Genomic DNA, 14,780 nt, shown 5'->3' on the forward strand with positions numbered 1-14,780 from the left:
CTCATTTCAGCTGTGTCCAACTATATCAGTTCTATGTCAAAGGACCTGTCATTTAGGTGGCCTGTGATATCAGTCTTGGGACAGGGGTGTCATGCTTTGTCATATGTGAGTTACAAAGATGTTTGAGCTTATATTCCTTAAAGAAATATTTTATACCTCCTATTTTAGTACTGTAATTTTAAATTTTAATGCAAAGGTATTTCAGTTTTCAGAAATTAGCTTTTCAAAATTGGTATGTTTTTACCTTTCCTTACCATGTTCTTTCCATATCTCTGATAATCTAAAATACTACAGTTTTTCATAATAATGTCCATAATACTGTTCATAATAATAATAATTAGCCTCTGGCTAATTACTGAGTCAATTATGAAAATACATATATTAGCTAGATAATATACAGTCATGCAGGGGGAAAACTAGTTTTATTGTAACATATTCAGGTGATATATTAAGAGCAAGTAGCGGCATGAGAAACCATCCAACCTGGAAAAGACTAGTACCTGTTCTTAGCTACTGTGATTAGAATAATTAATTTAGGCTTAAACATAATATTTGGGGGACTAGAGTCTCAGTCTTCAGTTTAGAAAGGGAGGAAGAAATAAAAATTGAATAAGGCAATACTCAGTGAACTATTTATTTTGGATAAATGACTTGTATGTAAAAGAAAAATGTGGTTTTAGTTTTGATAAAGCCTGACCAATGAGAATCTTTTACACGTTACTGTGGAGTGGCCTTAATGCTGTAAATAATCCCCTTGGCCAAGTCCCAGTACTGTGCAGATGAGAAAAGGATGTAGGAAATTCTGTCATTTCCATGTGTCTGTAACACTGAGAAGCAAGAGGAGCCCAGAAAACCCAGAGGGTAAGGGGTCTTAAACTTGTGGGTTTACTGTTTAATTTTTATATTTCTCTTCAGGGATAAAGTATGGTTTACTATCATGCTGATGGTAAGGAGGAAAACAATCTGAAATACCCAGCAAAAGTATTGCAGATCAGAAAACAGTATTTGAAGTATGTGACTAAATTAGATCTAGCTAGATTTTTCTTGTCTGTCTTTTTTACTACTATCGGGTAGTATTAATTCTAACACCCCATTAAACATAGCTTTTTGTTTCAGATATAGTAGGATCCTTACTTACCATAACTAGGTAAGTTTTCAAAATTTTCAAAGTGGCAGTTTGTTAAAAGGTAATTTCTTTTTTTTTACTTGGAAATTAGTATAAATGCAGAAAGCTCAAGAATTATACTGTTTCATTACTGCACACCTTTTTAAAATCACTATATAATGCATCTGAAATAGGAAAAACTGGTAGAGCTTTGGTAGCTTTTAATCGTTATTGGTATTATGTTCATAAGTGTCATGAGAATACTGTTATGAGTATGGAGCAGTTTGTATTGTGGTTTTTTATCACAAAGCAGTGTTTTCACAGTGTTTCTGTTTTCATGAATTCCACTGAGTTGTATAATCCTAACTTCCTTCAGAAAATATCTGATGATAGGATAAGAAAAATGGGGGTTCTTAGCTATATGATATTATTCTAATGCAATGAAATATAATTTATTATGATTTGTTGATGCTGGACAAAGACATTTAGTTTGTCATTATCTGCAAAGAATATATCTCAGATGATCCATGGCCAATGAGAACCAGGGGTCAAATTTCAAAAGTAATGTTGATGAGTTCAACAAGTATATACAGCAACTAGTACTACCCGGAATTCTTACTGACTATCCAGATAGCTTCATTTTGTCTGGTTTAGTCCTCACTGATTCTCATGACGGTTTTGTGAAGCAGACTCTGCTATAAATAATCCCATTGCTAGAAGACTAGCTTTTGTTTTAGATTAACTATGTTACAAAATGTACATTTTTTAAAGTTTTTGAATGAAAATGAATATAAAATTATTTCTGTAATGTATCAGGTATCATTAATAGAACAAGTCATATCACTCTGTCATAAAACCTCCTAGAGAGTTCTGTGAAAAACCTAGTGAAACATGTGATATAAGATGTCTGTCATTTTTATGTATTTGCATGTAGCCAGTTTTGAATTGAGGTCACTCTTTCACCTTAAATATGATGTATTAATGTTAACTTCAGGCATATCTGAGAAAGAAATCATTAGAATATCAGTACTCCAAAGCAGCTGGTAATGAACAGACTTAAAACAGTGTCATTAACTTCAGCACCAAGAGGGGTAGATCTTGGAATCATTTAAAGTGTACAAATTTGATGTTTACTTAGCTCTTCTGTGTGTTGAAGAGACTGGCAAATGTTACCCACAATAATAATTCCATAACGATAACCATTATTCCATTAGATCTGCTAAAATTAACAAACAGAAAAATAAAATTTTGTGTTCCAAATTGCTTTTCATAAAGCAACATGTCTACTACCACTTTTATTAAACAAGTTTTACTTTACTCTTTTCCTCTGAAGCATAACTGGCAAGAACATATGGACATTTAAGGCAATATTCTATAAGAAAAAAACTACTGGGCAAATTTTAATTCAACTCGCTATATTTTTGTAGCCTGTAAAATATTCTTACAATGAAGTAAAAATTATTTTTATTTAAATACTTCTACTTTTTTTTTTTTCCTTTTTTTTCTATATCAAACACACCAATTGCTAATAAATGAAGTCACTACAATAGTACAGCTGAATAAACAGAATTCCAAGAGAAAAGTAATTCTAACATTGACTTTCAGGCTATATTAATTGGATCTGTAAAAAGGCATATGTAGCACATTTGAAGCGTAAAGTACAGTTTTTCATTGTTGGGTTTGATTTTGTCCACTTCAACAAATACAAACAACCCACTGAACACTCCAGCATCAAGAAAAGGAACACAGGGCACTGTGGTGTGTGCAAGCTTTCCAGGTTGCTTAGTAGACATGTCCTGCTGTCCATCACTAGAAGTTTCATCAATGTATTAAAAAAAAAAAAAAAAAAAGTTACACAAGCAGGAACGTCTCTGTTCCAAGGATCCTCTTTAATGATGTTTATTCTTTAGCTTTCTTGTTCTTACTCTTCGCTTACTTCTCAACTTTGAATCTTTCACTTAACTCAGTGAGTTACAATGGTAATTGAAAACTGAACATTAATCTCACTATTTTGTAAGGGCTGCTTTAATGTCAAAGATTTTCTTGCATTCCTAAAAAGAGACATCGTTATTGCAGTTACAATTATGTCTGGTAAGCTTCTATATAACAAAAAATAGACAAATTAAATTCTAAACAACACTTTTTTTGTTGTTATTAATAGTCCATTCCACTTGTAGGTACCCTGACTGGACTTTTCCAAGTTGTTAGAAACCCCTTTTTTTCCCCCCGCTGTGTCTTTTAATAAGGTATTAACAGGATTGTACAAGAGAGATTTACTTTTTATTTAACTGACATCACATAAAGATGTATCAATATATAGAAAATATAATATATTGGTATTCATTTCCTGCTAAGACTGCTAGAAACCATATTCCTTGTTCCTTTGGGAAAGCAGCTCTGTAAACAAAGGACACTTTTGCTCCTATTCCTTTTTTAGTCCATAAAAGAATCTTTCATTGATTGATTTATTGTGAAAATGATCCTCCCTGAACAGCTTGATTCTTTTCTCATGCTGATTTGAGTGATTGAGGGCTGGATTACATTGGGTTAAATGAGACAGGTTTTATGCCAAATCCGTTCTTCTTTAATATCAGTCCCATTACTGGAGCAATACCAGGGAGGAAGTGCCACGAAAGCTCTTATTGTTTTGATTTTCTTCTTTTTTTTTTTTTTTTTTTTTTTTTTTTTTAATGTATTTTCAATTTACTTGAAGGTTTTTTCATAACTTTTTTAAGTATCGATGGTGGCAAAAAAATGCCATCTTCCCTTCTGTCTTAAGGAAAATATTCAAAAGGCAGTATGCAGAAGGAGACAGGCTGAGTAACCATTACTTATATAATTGATTTTTTCTCTTTTGGTGGGACTACTCAGTGGCCTACTGTGGGCTTCTCTATGCATTTAAGTGACCTCTAGGATACAACACATGGTACTTTGTGGATTATTTTATGTGACCACTCTAGTAACTGTAGAACCATGGTTTACGTGACAATATGTATTATTTCTTATATACATTTTCCTCAAAGAAGACTTAGTGGAGTTGGAGGCATCACAGGATGCTATTTTACAGCATTAAATGCCACAAAGGAGTCCTTGAACAGTTGAAAGGCATAAGATGGTGTTAAAATACTACAGTGGTGAAGGACAAATAAAAATAATTACATATAAATTACATAATTACTCTTTTTTAAAAAAATAACATTACTTAGAGACTTAATTTTATAATAAATGGTTTCTAAAACTATTCTTATAAAACTGAGAACATCTCAACAGAATTGTTAATTCCAATACAACTATATGAAACTATTTGAACAAGCCAAAGGGATAGGCTCTGACCCAAAGAAAACAAAATATTAATGAGCATTCTTGTCTGCTCATGTGGGTGGGAAAATCACTTGTTTCCAGATTGATTTTTGAGTAGTGTTTTGAAGAAAAATTGTTTTGTGTCCCAATAAACATTGGAATGTTTTATGTCCTGGTCTGAAACAATGATCAGATATCTGTGATTAATTTTCCCTACACCCAGAGTTATGAAATTGTTTTTAAAAGTAGGTCATTCTGAATAGAAAAAGATCATAAATTATTTAAACTATAGAAGGGATTAAAAGCTTAACTTTTTCAAGGATATGCCTTTATACCTCCATATATTGAAAACAAACAAAAAAAACAACCTTTGTTAGTAAGCAAAAAAAGCCTGTAAATTAAAGTGAAGCTATCTAGTTTGCTGGATATTTTATCCAGTCACTTTCCAACTGAGTAACATACCATATTTCTAACAACTTTTTGTATAAACTCCAGAAAATAAATGTACGATGATTTTTGTATAATTAATGAAGCTTCTCTATCCATTTAAGTAAACTCTACTGTTTGGAAGAACAGGTTTTAGCTTTGTGTCTGACCTAATTCATGTTCACTGAAGTGCTCTTCAGAATGGTTAAAGGAGTCTGTCTTGAGTTGCCTTTTTCAACTTCCTTTTGAACGTGAAAGGAGCCCAGAGAACCTGTTCTGTAGCCCAATCTGAAAAATGTGGGGGGGGAAAAAAAAACAAAAACCAAAAAAAAAAACAGAAACAAAAAACGACAGGTCTTTGAAGTCCTCAATGCCATGTGTGAGCAGCTCAGCATCTTAAATTTCAGCTGTACCCAATAAGAACTTACAGAGGTTCTCTCAAAAAGATTACTTTGGCCTTTAAAAGTAAATAAAGATATAAAATATTAAAAAGCAGAATGTTAATAATGGCTGGGAAAGGAACCTAACCAATCAGAACTTGATTTGGTACAATGGTCTTTGGTCTGAATATTTACTGTAAGCTTATTTAGAGCTCACGTGCAATTATTTATGTTTCAGATACCTTAAACTGATTAACAAATGCCCTGGATGAAAATGAACAGCTGAATGAAATGTGTTTAGGTTTATTTTCTTCTTTAACTTACAACTGGCTTTAATGCTTGCAAGTTTTAAAAAGATTTCTAAAACCAATTATGAATGACATGCTCAAAGGCAGATCTAACCCTGTGGATGATGTATTTCTTGGATATTATTCCCATACATTTCTGAAGTCTTCCCTCTTTCTGGAAAGTTCAGAGCAAATCCATGAAAGATATTCTTCTGTGTCATGTCAAAGAGCTGTCTGTCAGTATAAGCAAGATAGTGCATCCGTGTGCTGGTTGAGCTGCATATCCTGTAATAATACACTTATAACTCTGGAGTATTTTGATCTCTGTTGACTGACATCTGGTTCTATTGCAGCTGAGCTGAGCAGTGTAAGAAGCTACCTGCTTAGTCTACTTCTCTACAATAAAGGGGCTATGACACCTTTAGCACTGCTGTTCATTTCAATGTGGGGTAAAAAAATGTTTGTCACATTAAACACCCACTGAAACTAACTTCCTCTGCTTTCCATGGAAACAGAGTAGGAAGACTCATGCACTTGGTTATTCTTTGCCTCAGCTGTAGAACTGCTGGGAAAAAAAAAAAAATCAGAAACCATTTTGATGTGGTTAAGAGCAAATCTCACTGTGTCTGAAGAACAAGATGACTAGGTGCTTTCCTAAATCACATGAAGTATTCATTTGCATCTTTAAGCATTAAAAAATATAGTGTTTCAGTATACTGAACTAATATTAACTAATGTGAACCCTATTCTTCTGAAGCAATTACCTGCTTCAAGTTTGAGAAAAGATTACTATTGTTCTAAAATATCCCTCTATGCTATTCAGAAGATGCCTATTAGACCAGACCTTTAACTGATATAAATTCTTTTGTATGAATTAACATTGCTTTAGTTTAAATACACTCTGAATTTGGTATGAATTGAAGTTATTATTCAGATTATTATTCATAGCCTGCCTTTCCTAACGATAATACAGAACATCATTCAGGCAATAAAGGCATTCCGTGGTAGAGTACCAATCTCCACAGAGAATGAGACAGATTAGATAAGAATTCAGGTGAGTTGGCTGTTTGCTTAATCCAGAAGTTTACACTAGGTTTTGTAAACCTGTTTTTAAATTAATTACCCTGAAAATATCTAATACCTTGACAGTTCATACCTATCCTAATTACCTAGGAAATTGGTTTTGCTTCTTTTTTCATTGATCATATCCTAATAAAAAGTGATAGGCAACCTCAGAAGGGAGCTAGCCAAGAAAACTGTTGTGTCTCAAAACCCACAGCTAGCTAGTTAAATTACATTAAGATTGTCTTGGCTTCTGCTTAATACTTAGTTCTGTTTGAGATTACCTGGGAAAGTTGTTAGTTTCACACACACAAAACTCCCTCCCTTCATGATCTGATTATACAACTTCAAGCATAGTGGCAGAGAAATGAGTATCAATTCCACAGACCTAAATGTATAAAAATTACGGTTGATATGAAGACTTGTAGTCAAACTAAACATTCTTGGAGAAATTAAGTTACTGTAAATAATATTTAAAGCAGTACTTCAGAGCTTCTTTTTGGCCTTATGAGTAGTAAATCAGAACATCTGTATCTACAAATATTTATGTTACCCATATTTAACCCTAAGGATTTGAATACAACTTCAAAGACAGGGGAAGAAGCTTGTCTGTGTAAAAGATCTTGGAAGATATTGCAATGATATGTAATGACTTATGTTAACTGGTAGACCTAAATCACAATGTGTATATAATACCGGTTCTCATCTTGAAGTAGCAATATCCAAACTGCTTAGAGTTTATTGAAAGTTGTAACCAAAAAAAGAAAGAGAAAAAAAAAAAAAAAAAGTAGCATTTTAGTCTTTATTGTAATCTGTGACTACCTTCCAACTACTGTATTTTATGAATGTTTATGTGTACAGTAGGTATATAACCTGTATAATACTATATAAAATATATTAATGTGTTTAATATTTAGACAAAGGGAGAAAATAGTAAAAGGAAAAGCAGTACACAGGACCACAGAGAAATGTACCAAGTTATCTTCTGGTACATCCTTTTACAAAGAAAAGTACAGCATGTAAATTTGAGCAAGAACCTCTAAGACCACCATTAGCTACAATAATATAAAATATGTTGTGAGAGAATTCTTTTTCTTAGTTACTGCTGTTAATTATTGGCACCTGATGTCTTAATGTAACTTAAAAGAACAATCTCTTTACCTAGGGTTGATTTTTTTCTGTGTAAACAAAAAAATGCTTGGTTCTTAAAAGCTTCTAGACATGTTGGTTTGACCACTTCTGTGGTCAAATTTTCCTAGTGGCATAGAAAGTTTCCACTGTATTTTACAGAAACAATTCACACATTGAAAGAAATATATAATACCTCATGGTTACAGGAACCACAGTAAAGGTAATAATTTCAGTAAAATCATCAGTCCAAATATAAAATTTTGTGGAACTTCATGGAGATTTAAGTGTTTCCTGAAAGTCACTAATTGTTGCTGTTAAATAAATATTTTCTGGATTGTTTCCACCTGTGTTTAGAATTGACCTTTAGCCTGGGAGGTATCTGGGAATGCTTGATTATCTTGTTTACCACTTTCTTTACACAGTGTTCTGCATATTCACAGTTTCTGTTGGCAGAACAGGTTTGTGGGGATAAAGCTAAGGTTTATACACATTCTTATTTCTTCTTTTTCCTTGTGCCGCACAGCTGTACCTTTCCACATTGCTATATAAGGGCCCACCCCATAGTGGATATAAGACTATTAGTTTGCTTCTAATTTAATTACCTTAGAAAGTGATGAAGAGGAACAGAAGAAAATTGTGCGACATCATAAACCTACAAGAAGCCAAGTGCATGCCTGAGAATAATAAGTATTAGGTATGCTCCACAGAACCTTTCTCAGAAAAGAAGAGAAATATCTAAAGAGGAAAAAGGGTAATCTCTCATAGGGATTTGTCCTGCAGATCTGAACAAACAATCTGGCTACCCATCAATCTCAAGATAAAAGTAAGTTATGTGAAATATAATGTAACAGTTCTTATTTTCAGAGTAGTTCTGTATTGTAGTACTTATCTGGAATTAACTTTTCTTAAAATTTTGTTCATACTTAACTAATAAATCTGTGGTTTTGCATATATCCAGTGTCTGTCTTGCTAGTTGCTGCTTGATTCCAAAGTAGCCAAGTATTAAATTATTCCAATCCAATCTTTAACACTTGAATCTGTTGTGTTGGGTTTGTGTGTGGTGGAGTTCTGGTAATGGGGTAGGGGTCTACAGAGGTGGCTCCTGTGAGAAGCTTCTTAAAGCTCCCCTGAAGTCAGACCTATCTGGCCACAGCTGAGCCAATTAGTGATGGTGGCTGCATCTCTGTGGTAATATAATTAAGAAGGGGAGCATGAGAGAAGGAAGGGTGGTGAAGGAAATACCTACACAAAGGAAGAGAGGAGGAGGGGGGGAGGTGTACCAGATCAGAGACTTCCCTGCAGCTCATAGTGAGAGAGTAGGCTGTCCTCCTGCAGTACATGGATGTCCATAGTGAAGCAGATGCCCACCTGCAGCCCATGGAGGACCCCACACCAGAGCAGGTGGCTGCACCCGAAGAAGACTGACTCTGAGGGAAGCCTGTGCTGTTGTGCAACCAGTGGGTCTCATGTCTGAGAAAGTTTATGAGAGCTGCAGCAATATCATGGAAAGTTCTGACTTTCCTATAGCACTTTACAAAAACACATGTACAGTTTTAATGTTTCATTTTGTCCTATTACAATTATAGATTAGACAAAAGAAAATTAACTGGCTTAATCTGAAGCAGGTGTTTTTTGTAAAGACAAAGAATGCCTTTAGAAAAAAAGTTTGGCCAAGGTCTTCATACTTAAGAGGCATGTAACTAAGGATTAAGTCATGCAACTAGTAAAAGGGTTTTGAAATAATATCCTCAAGCTGCTGACCTAGCTACTGAATTCACTCAAAAACCTGAGCTCAGTGAGCAGTTATTAACAAAGGGAAGTGTAATAATTCTTTTCTCTCCTGGTGATTTTGTTAACTGCGCCACCAAAGGTTAATGCGTTTCTCTTTGCCTGTAACAATAATACCCTGCAATAATAAATCAAGAGCACTTCTTTTTCTTACTGGTGTTTATGATCATTTGCTAAATAAGCAAAGGTTGAAATACAATGAAATATGGTTTAGACCTATAGTCCTTGTAGTGTTTGCCAAATGTCTGCACCATCTTTTTTTTTCCTCTGAGAACTATCAGTGTGCTCTTTCTCTCTCTCTCTCTCTTACTGTCCCCACTCCACTCACGTGATGCAACAAATTTTATTTCCTATATTTTATGCATACTTATTTTAGATTATTCAGTTAAGAAAAAAACTACTCCAAAAGGGATTCTGTGTTCCTTCTTATCCCTGAATTATTAAGAGTGGAACTATAAGATGGTTTCGTTGGACAGAAAATCTCCACTTTCATCCAAGTCTCTTATCTTTCTATCCAATTATCTCTTATTAAGTAATTATGCTTACTGAGCTCTGTATTCTGTGCTAACTAGTCTGCTGCTGCAAACTCATGTTAGTAACTTTAAAACTACCTGCAGACAGTATTTTTTTTTTTTTTGTCAGTTTTCAGACTTGTGAAATTTCTGATGTTTAGAGGTCTGTGTCTAACAATATTAACACATAGCTTGTTTCTTTTAGTTATCTTTAACATATGCCATAGAAATGGTTCTTGTTTCCCCCTGGAACAGATTGAAAACTCTCATCTATAGAAGATTGCCAAAGTTTAATGTAGATATGTGGTGTTTTATAGTAAATTACTTTTCTATGAAGTGGTCATATACTAGGGTAGAGAATTTTTTTTTTTTTTTATAGTATCACTGTAGCTACAGGGATGGTTAAAGATTCAGTATTACAACAGTCTTCAGTTAAACTTTTAAAAATTATTATTATTATTATATTATGATTAGTATTGTTATTTCATCAGTGCATTATTTTTGAGAACATGAAAGATCAGATTGATGTGAAGTGTTTAAAAAAAAAAATAATAAAAAAAAAACACCAAACAAAAAACCCTAAAGCCCTTTGGAACTGTGAGATGCTGACCATTTCAGGCACTTCTATAATACTCAACACATTTCTGTTATTTTAAATTCTTTGTTTCCTTACAAGACTAATATTTTAGTCTATCTCTTTTAAAGTAGATACAAGCACAAGTCTTAATAATTCACGGTGGAAATAGAATTCCTATTGCTATGTTTTTCGGAGTAGCTCTACAATTCTGTAGCAGCAGACTTGCTCTGTTCAGATGTGGATATTAAACTACCTGCATGAGATTATTCATCCTTGGTGCTACTAGCCTTGTGTTTTAACACTCAAAGAAAACTATTAGTCTTCTGATAAAATGAAAACATTTGTGAAAAAATATCTGAAGAAAACTTGAACATTACATTAAAATGCCCAATTCTAGACATTCTAGGATTTTTATACAAAATAATAATAAAAAAATGTTTGGAAATGCTATTACAGTTATGTGTGTCAGTTCATTTGCTTTCATTGCAGGTGGTCTTAGAGGCTAACAGGCTTAGAGGCTGACATCGAGGGTTACGGTAATGGATCAGCTTGATACATCATAGTTGCCAAGAAAGGAAGTTTATAGGCAAAAACTCCCTTTGACTGAAAAGATATTCCTGCCCAAGCCTTTTCTCCGTAGGAGGGCAAGTCTGCTCTAGTCGTCACTGAAATACATTCTCCTCTTTCAGTTTCATATGAAATTCTCACAAAAGTCATATGCTGTGGTTTAGATATAATCTTGTATACAATATATAGATTTTTGTTGTTGTTGTTCACAAACTTTTGACTGTTGTTCCCTGCATATTGCTTATGTGCTTCTACTAGTGATATAAATTGAATGCACTTAGTGGTGCTGTCAAAAGCAATGTCCTACTTTCCTTCTATCTCGTATTTCCACGCCACATTTTGTGGAAACATTAGGTTTCATGCAGCCACTAGTGAAACAGATTGCTCTGATGAAGCTGAAAAATGTCTAAGCTGGAATGTTGCATCTGTTTAATCTGATCTCACTAGTGTTACTAACAGGAAGAACTGACTAGTCAAGAACATGTAGATGCATGTGTGAGAAAGGAAGGGCTGTCTCTTCGTCAGCAGTGAATTTGTGATGTGTTAGACTGGTCATAAAAGTATAGCACTTGTGCAAAGCAGAAAATCCTACTTTCATTAATGTCAATGGGAAAACACACTTTTGCTTCAGTTACACCAGGGCTGTATGCAGACGACCTGTGGATGTTTCACTATAAAGTGAAATGGAAATTCAACAAAATAGAAACAGTAGTGTGATTAATATTTTTCTTGAGTCTATTATTAAATTAACAAAATCAGAATAAGTCATGCATCATGTTTCCCACAATCTACTCATGTCCTCTCTTGTGTTAAAATGTTAAATTAGAAGGTATCTATAGTGAGCATTTTGCCCACTGAATAACAACAACAAAATATATCTAAAAATCTTCAAAGAAACATTGCATTTTTGTACACTTCTCTTGTTTTTAATAAATGATAAAACTTCTAAGACAAACTCCATGGAAAAAAATCCAATGGACGAAGTAGAGATCTGAAAAGTCTTCCATGAATCATGGGCTCTAGTTACCTTTTGTTTTTTTATTTTTGAGAATTTGGCTTCACCACTTCCTCTGTGCTTCAGTGACGTTTGATTGTCTCCATTGTGTGCAGAGGGGACAGAGTGAGATAATCTGGCTGCAAGCAATGAAAGCGACTAAATTTTTGTGTATATATGAGGGTGAAAACAGACTACCTGACCAAAGAAAGTTTGCATGTGTTTCTACATACTGAAACACCAGGATATTTCAAAGCTGTATTTCCAGTACAACATTTATGGATTCAGGTGTGAACCCTTCAGTGTTGCCCTTCTGTTTGAAAAAAATAACATTTGCACACCTAGAAATAACAACATTCTTTGGGCAGTGATTTTCAATAATAGTTTCAGACAGTAAATTATCCTCATTTTACAGGTGGAGAAATGCAAGCATGCATTGATCATTTCTTATTTGACTTTCTGCTAAAGGGGAGACCAAAGACAACATCTATTTTTCTAGTCGTTAACCTACTGTATCTACTTCATCAATGTTTAAGATTATTCACGGTCAGATATCAGTTAAATTATATTTTTTTATCAATATAAATACAATGTGCCTTTGTAGGTATCAGAGGGTGTCTTCAGTAAGTTACATTAGCTGCTGCACAAAAGAATTGCTCAGTGGTACAGTTCTAGCTGCTTTCCTTTGTTTTTTTTGTTTTTTTTGTTTTTTTTTTTGGTTTTTTTTTTTTGTTTGTTTGTTTGTTGTTCTTGATTTTGTTTGCTTTGGTTCACTTCAGTTCTTTTTTCTCTTTTTTCCCCCTAAGGCTTTGTTCCAAAAACTGACAATAGTGTTTGTTCTTCTGTTCAGTCAACATGTTCTATAAGTCTCTATTTGACTTACATTTTAAGCACTAACAAGAAAGATTATAGACATGATTCTACAAAGCCACCAGATCTTGAATGGTTATACAGGTTTTTATAATTTTGCAATTTGGTGGGGTTTTCTTCTTTTCAAATTAATCGATTATATATTAAGAAAAAAAGAAATCTTGTTTGCTGAAGATCTTACTTGAAGATTAAAGAGCAAATAATTCTTCAATAGTAAAAAATTTCCTTTGACTATCTTCCAGTTAAGAAATGTCCTCTTTTCACAAGACAAGACTAATTTAGAAGTCTGTGGAGAAATCAAAACCTTGGGCAAGCATAATGTGTGTTATGATGCCTGTAGTACTTTGTTGAAACAAGTGTATGCGTCTGAGCTTTACGTCAGCAATGTTAACCCTACTTATCTCTATGAAATGGTGAACAAAGCAACTTAATGTGCTTATGCTATATTCTAAAAGTTGAGAAATCAATTAAAATAGAGATAATGAATGTCATCCTATTTTCTAGTCTGCTGTTTTATTTATTCAGTTGGAACATTTTGGCTTTATGAATTAAATCATAAATAGGTCTTAGCTATACTCTATTAACCCATTCTGTTCAGAAGTTTTTAAACCATGTTCATCGTTATATAATAAGCAATAAAAAGTTATGTATCTTATTTGGAATGGGTTATTAAGTTTATTTTTTTTTCTCTCCCTCCCAGAAGTTAACTACCTTGAAAGCTGAATATACAGCTTTTTAAGACATTTTCTGTGCAATATCTGACTTCTGATTTCACCTTTCCTCTTGTTTGTGGTACCAAGTTATATAATCTTTAGATTTTTTAAATATTTTAGATATGAGAAGAACAATGACATTTTTAAGATCAAATAACTTTTCAATAAGAATAAAAAGGAACAGGAATTAAAGTAATCCTCATGAGGGACACCATTTTCAAGGTGCTGTAGAACTGGAACTACACAGATAATATAAGTACTATGGCTGCTCAATTCTAAGACTAAAAATTTAAACTCCATTAATAAATTTTAAGTGTATTTTAATATATAGTAAATCTTTGTCACACTGTAATTCAGTAAACCAAGTTATCCAAAGCACTAGGATATTATTTTAAAGTATATTTTTTTGAAAGAATTAATTACAAAATTCAAAATCATGTAGGATTTACTGCTTGAAAGTTGCAGCTGAGGTCACTAGGAGTGTAAGATTTGTAACAATGAGAAATAACTATAAAACTAGAAGCTTTTATAGTATTTTTTCACTTATCCAACAAATATTTGTGATCTTTTATGTTTTTATTCTGGGTCAGCCATCCACTGAAATAGATTGTGTTGAGATTTGTGTTTTTTACGAAGAAATGGTAAGATACCATTCTGCCTCTTACAGGAGATTTCTAAAAAGCTGTTTTATTTAGATTTTCTGAAAAGCACGTAAGGAAGTTAAGACAAATGCAAACATTTATTCCTTACCACCTTGAATTGAGTCAGCACTACTATTTTCTAGAGGAGGAGTAACTTATTTTGATTAATATTTTTTTTTTTTTAATTTTAGGTGCAAAGTTAGGATCGTCTATCCCTGATGAAAAGTGCAGGCAACGTTCAGTGCATCATAAAACTATTTATTTGAAGGCTAGGAGCCTACTAGGCTACTGTACAAGCCTACTTCAAATATTTGAACTGGAACTGGCAATATCTCAGCATCAAGACCACTTGAGCCAACACAGTGGAGGGGGGAACCAAGAATTTGTGATCAGTGAATGACACCACTCTCTTTGGCAGTAGTTTGTA

General features: G+C 33.4%; 1 protein-coding gene across 1 annotated transcript in view; it reads left to right on the forward strand.

The window, feature by feature from the left end:
• The first annotated feature begins 773 nt into the window (after nt 1-773).
• The window catches only part of CCDC102B (coiled-coil domain containing 102B), a 57,142-nt gene continuing 43,135 nt past the window's right edge, over nt 774-14,780 (forward strand). Inside the window, exon 1 of the mRNA XM_042797861.1 lies at nt 774-861. The gene's annotated coding sequence lies outside the window, so the exon portion shown is untranslated. The remainder of the gene's footprint in view (nt 862-14,780) is intronic.

The sequence above is a fragment of the Tyto alba genome, unplaced genomic scaffold, assembly GCF_018691265.1.
Source record: "Tyto alba isolate M040663 unplaced genomic scaffold, T.alba_DEE_v4.0 Super-Scaffold_27, whole genome shotgun sequence".
Classification (NCBI taxonomy): Eukaryota; Metazoa; Chordata; class Aves; order Strigiformes; family Tytonidae; genus Tyto; species Tyto alba.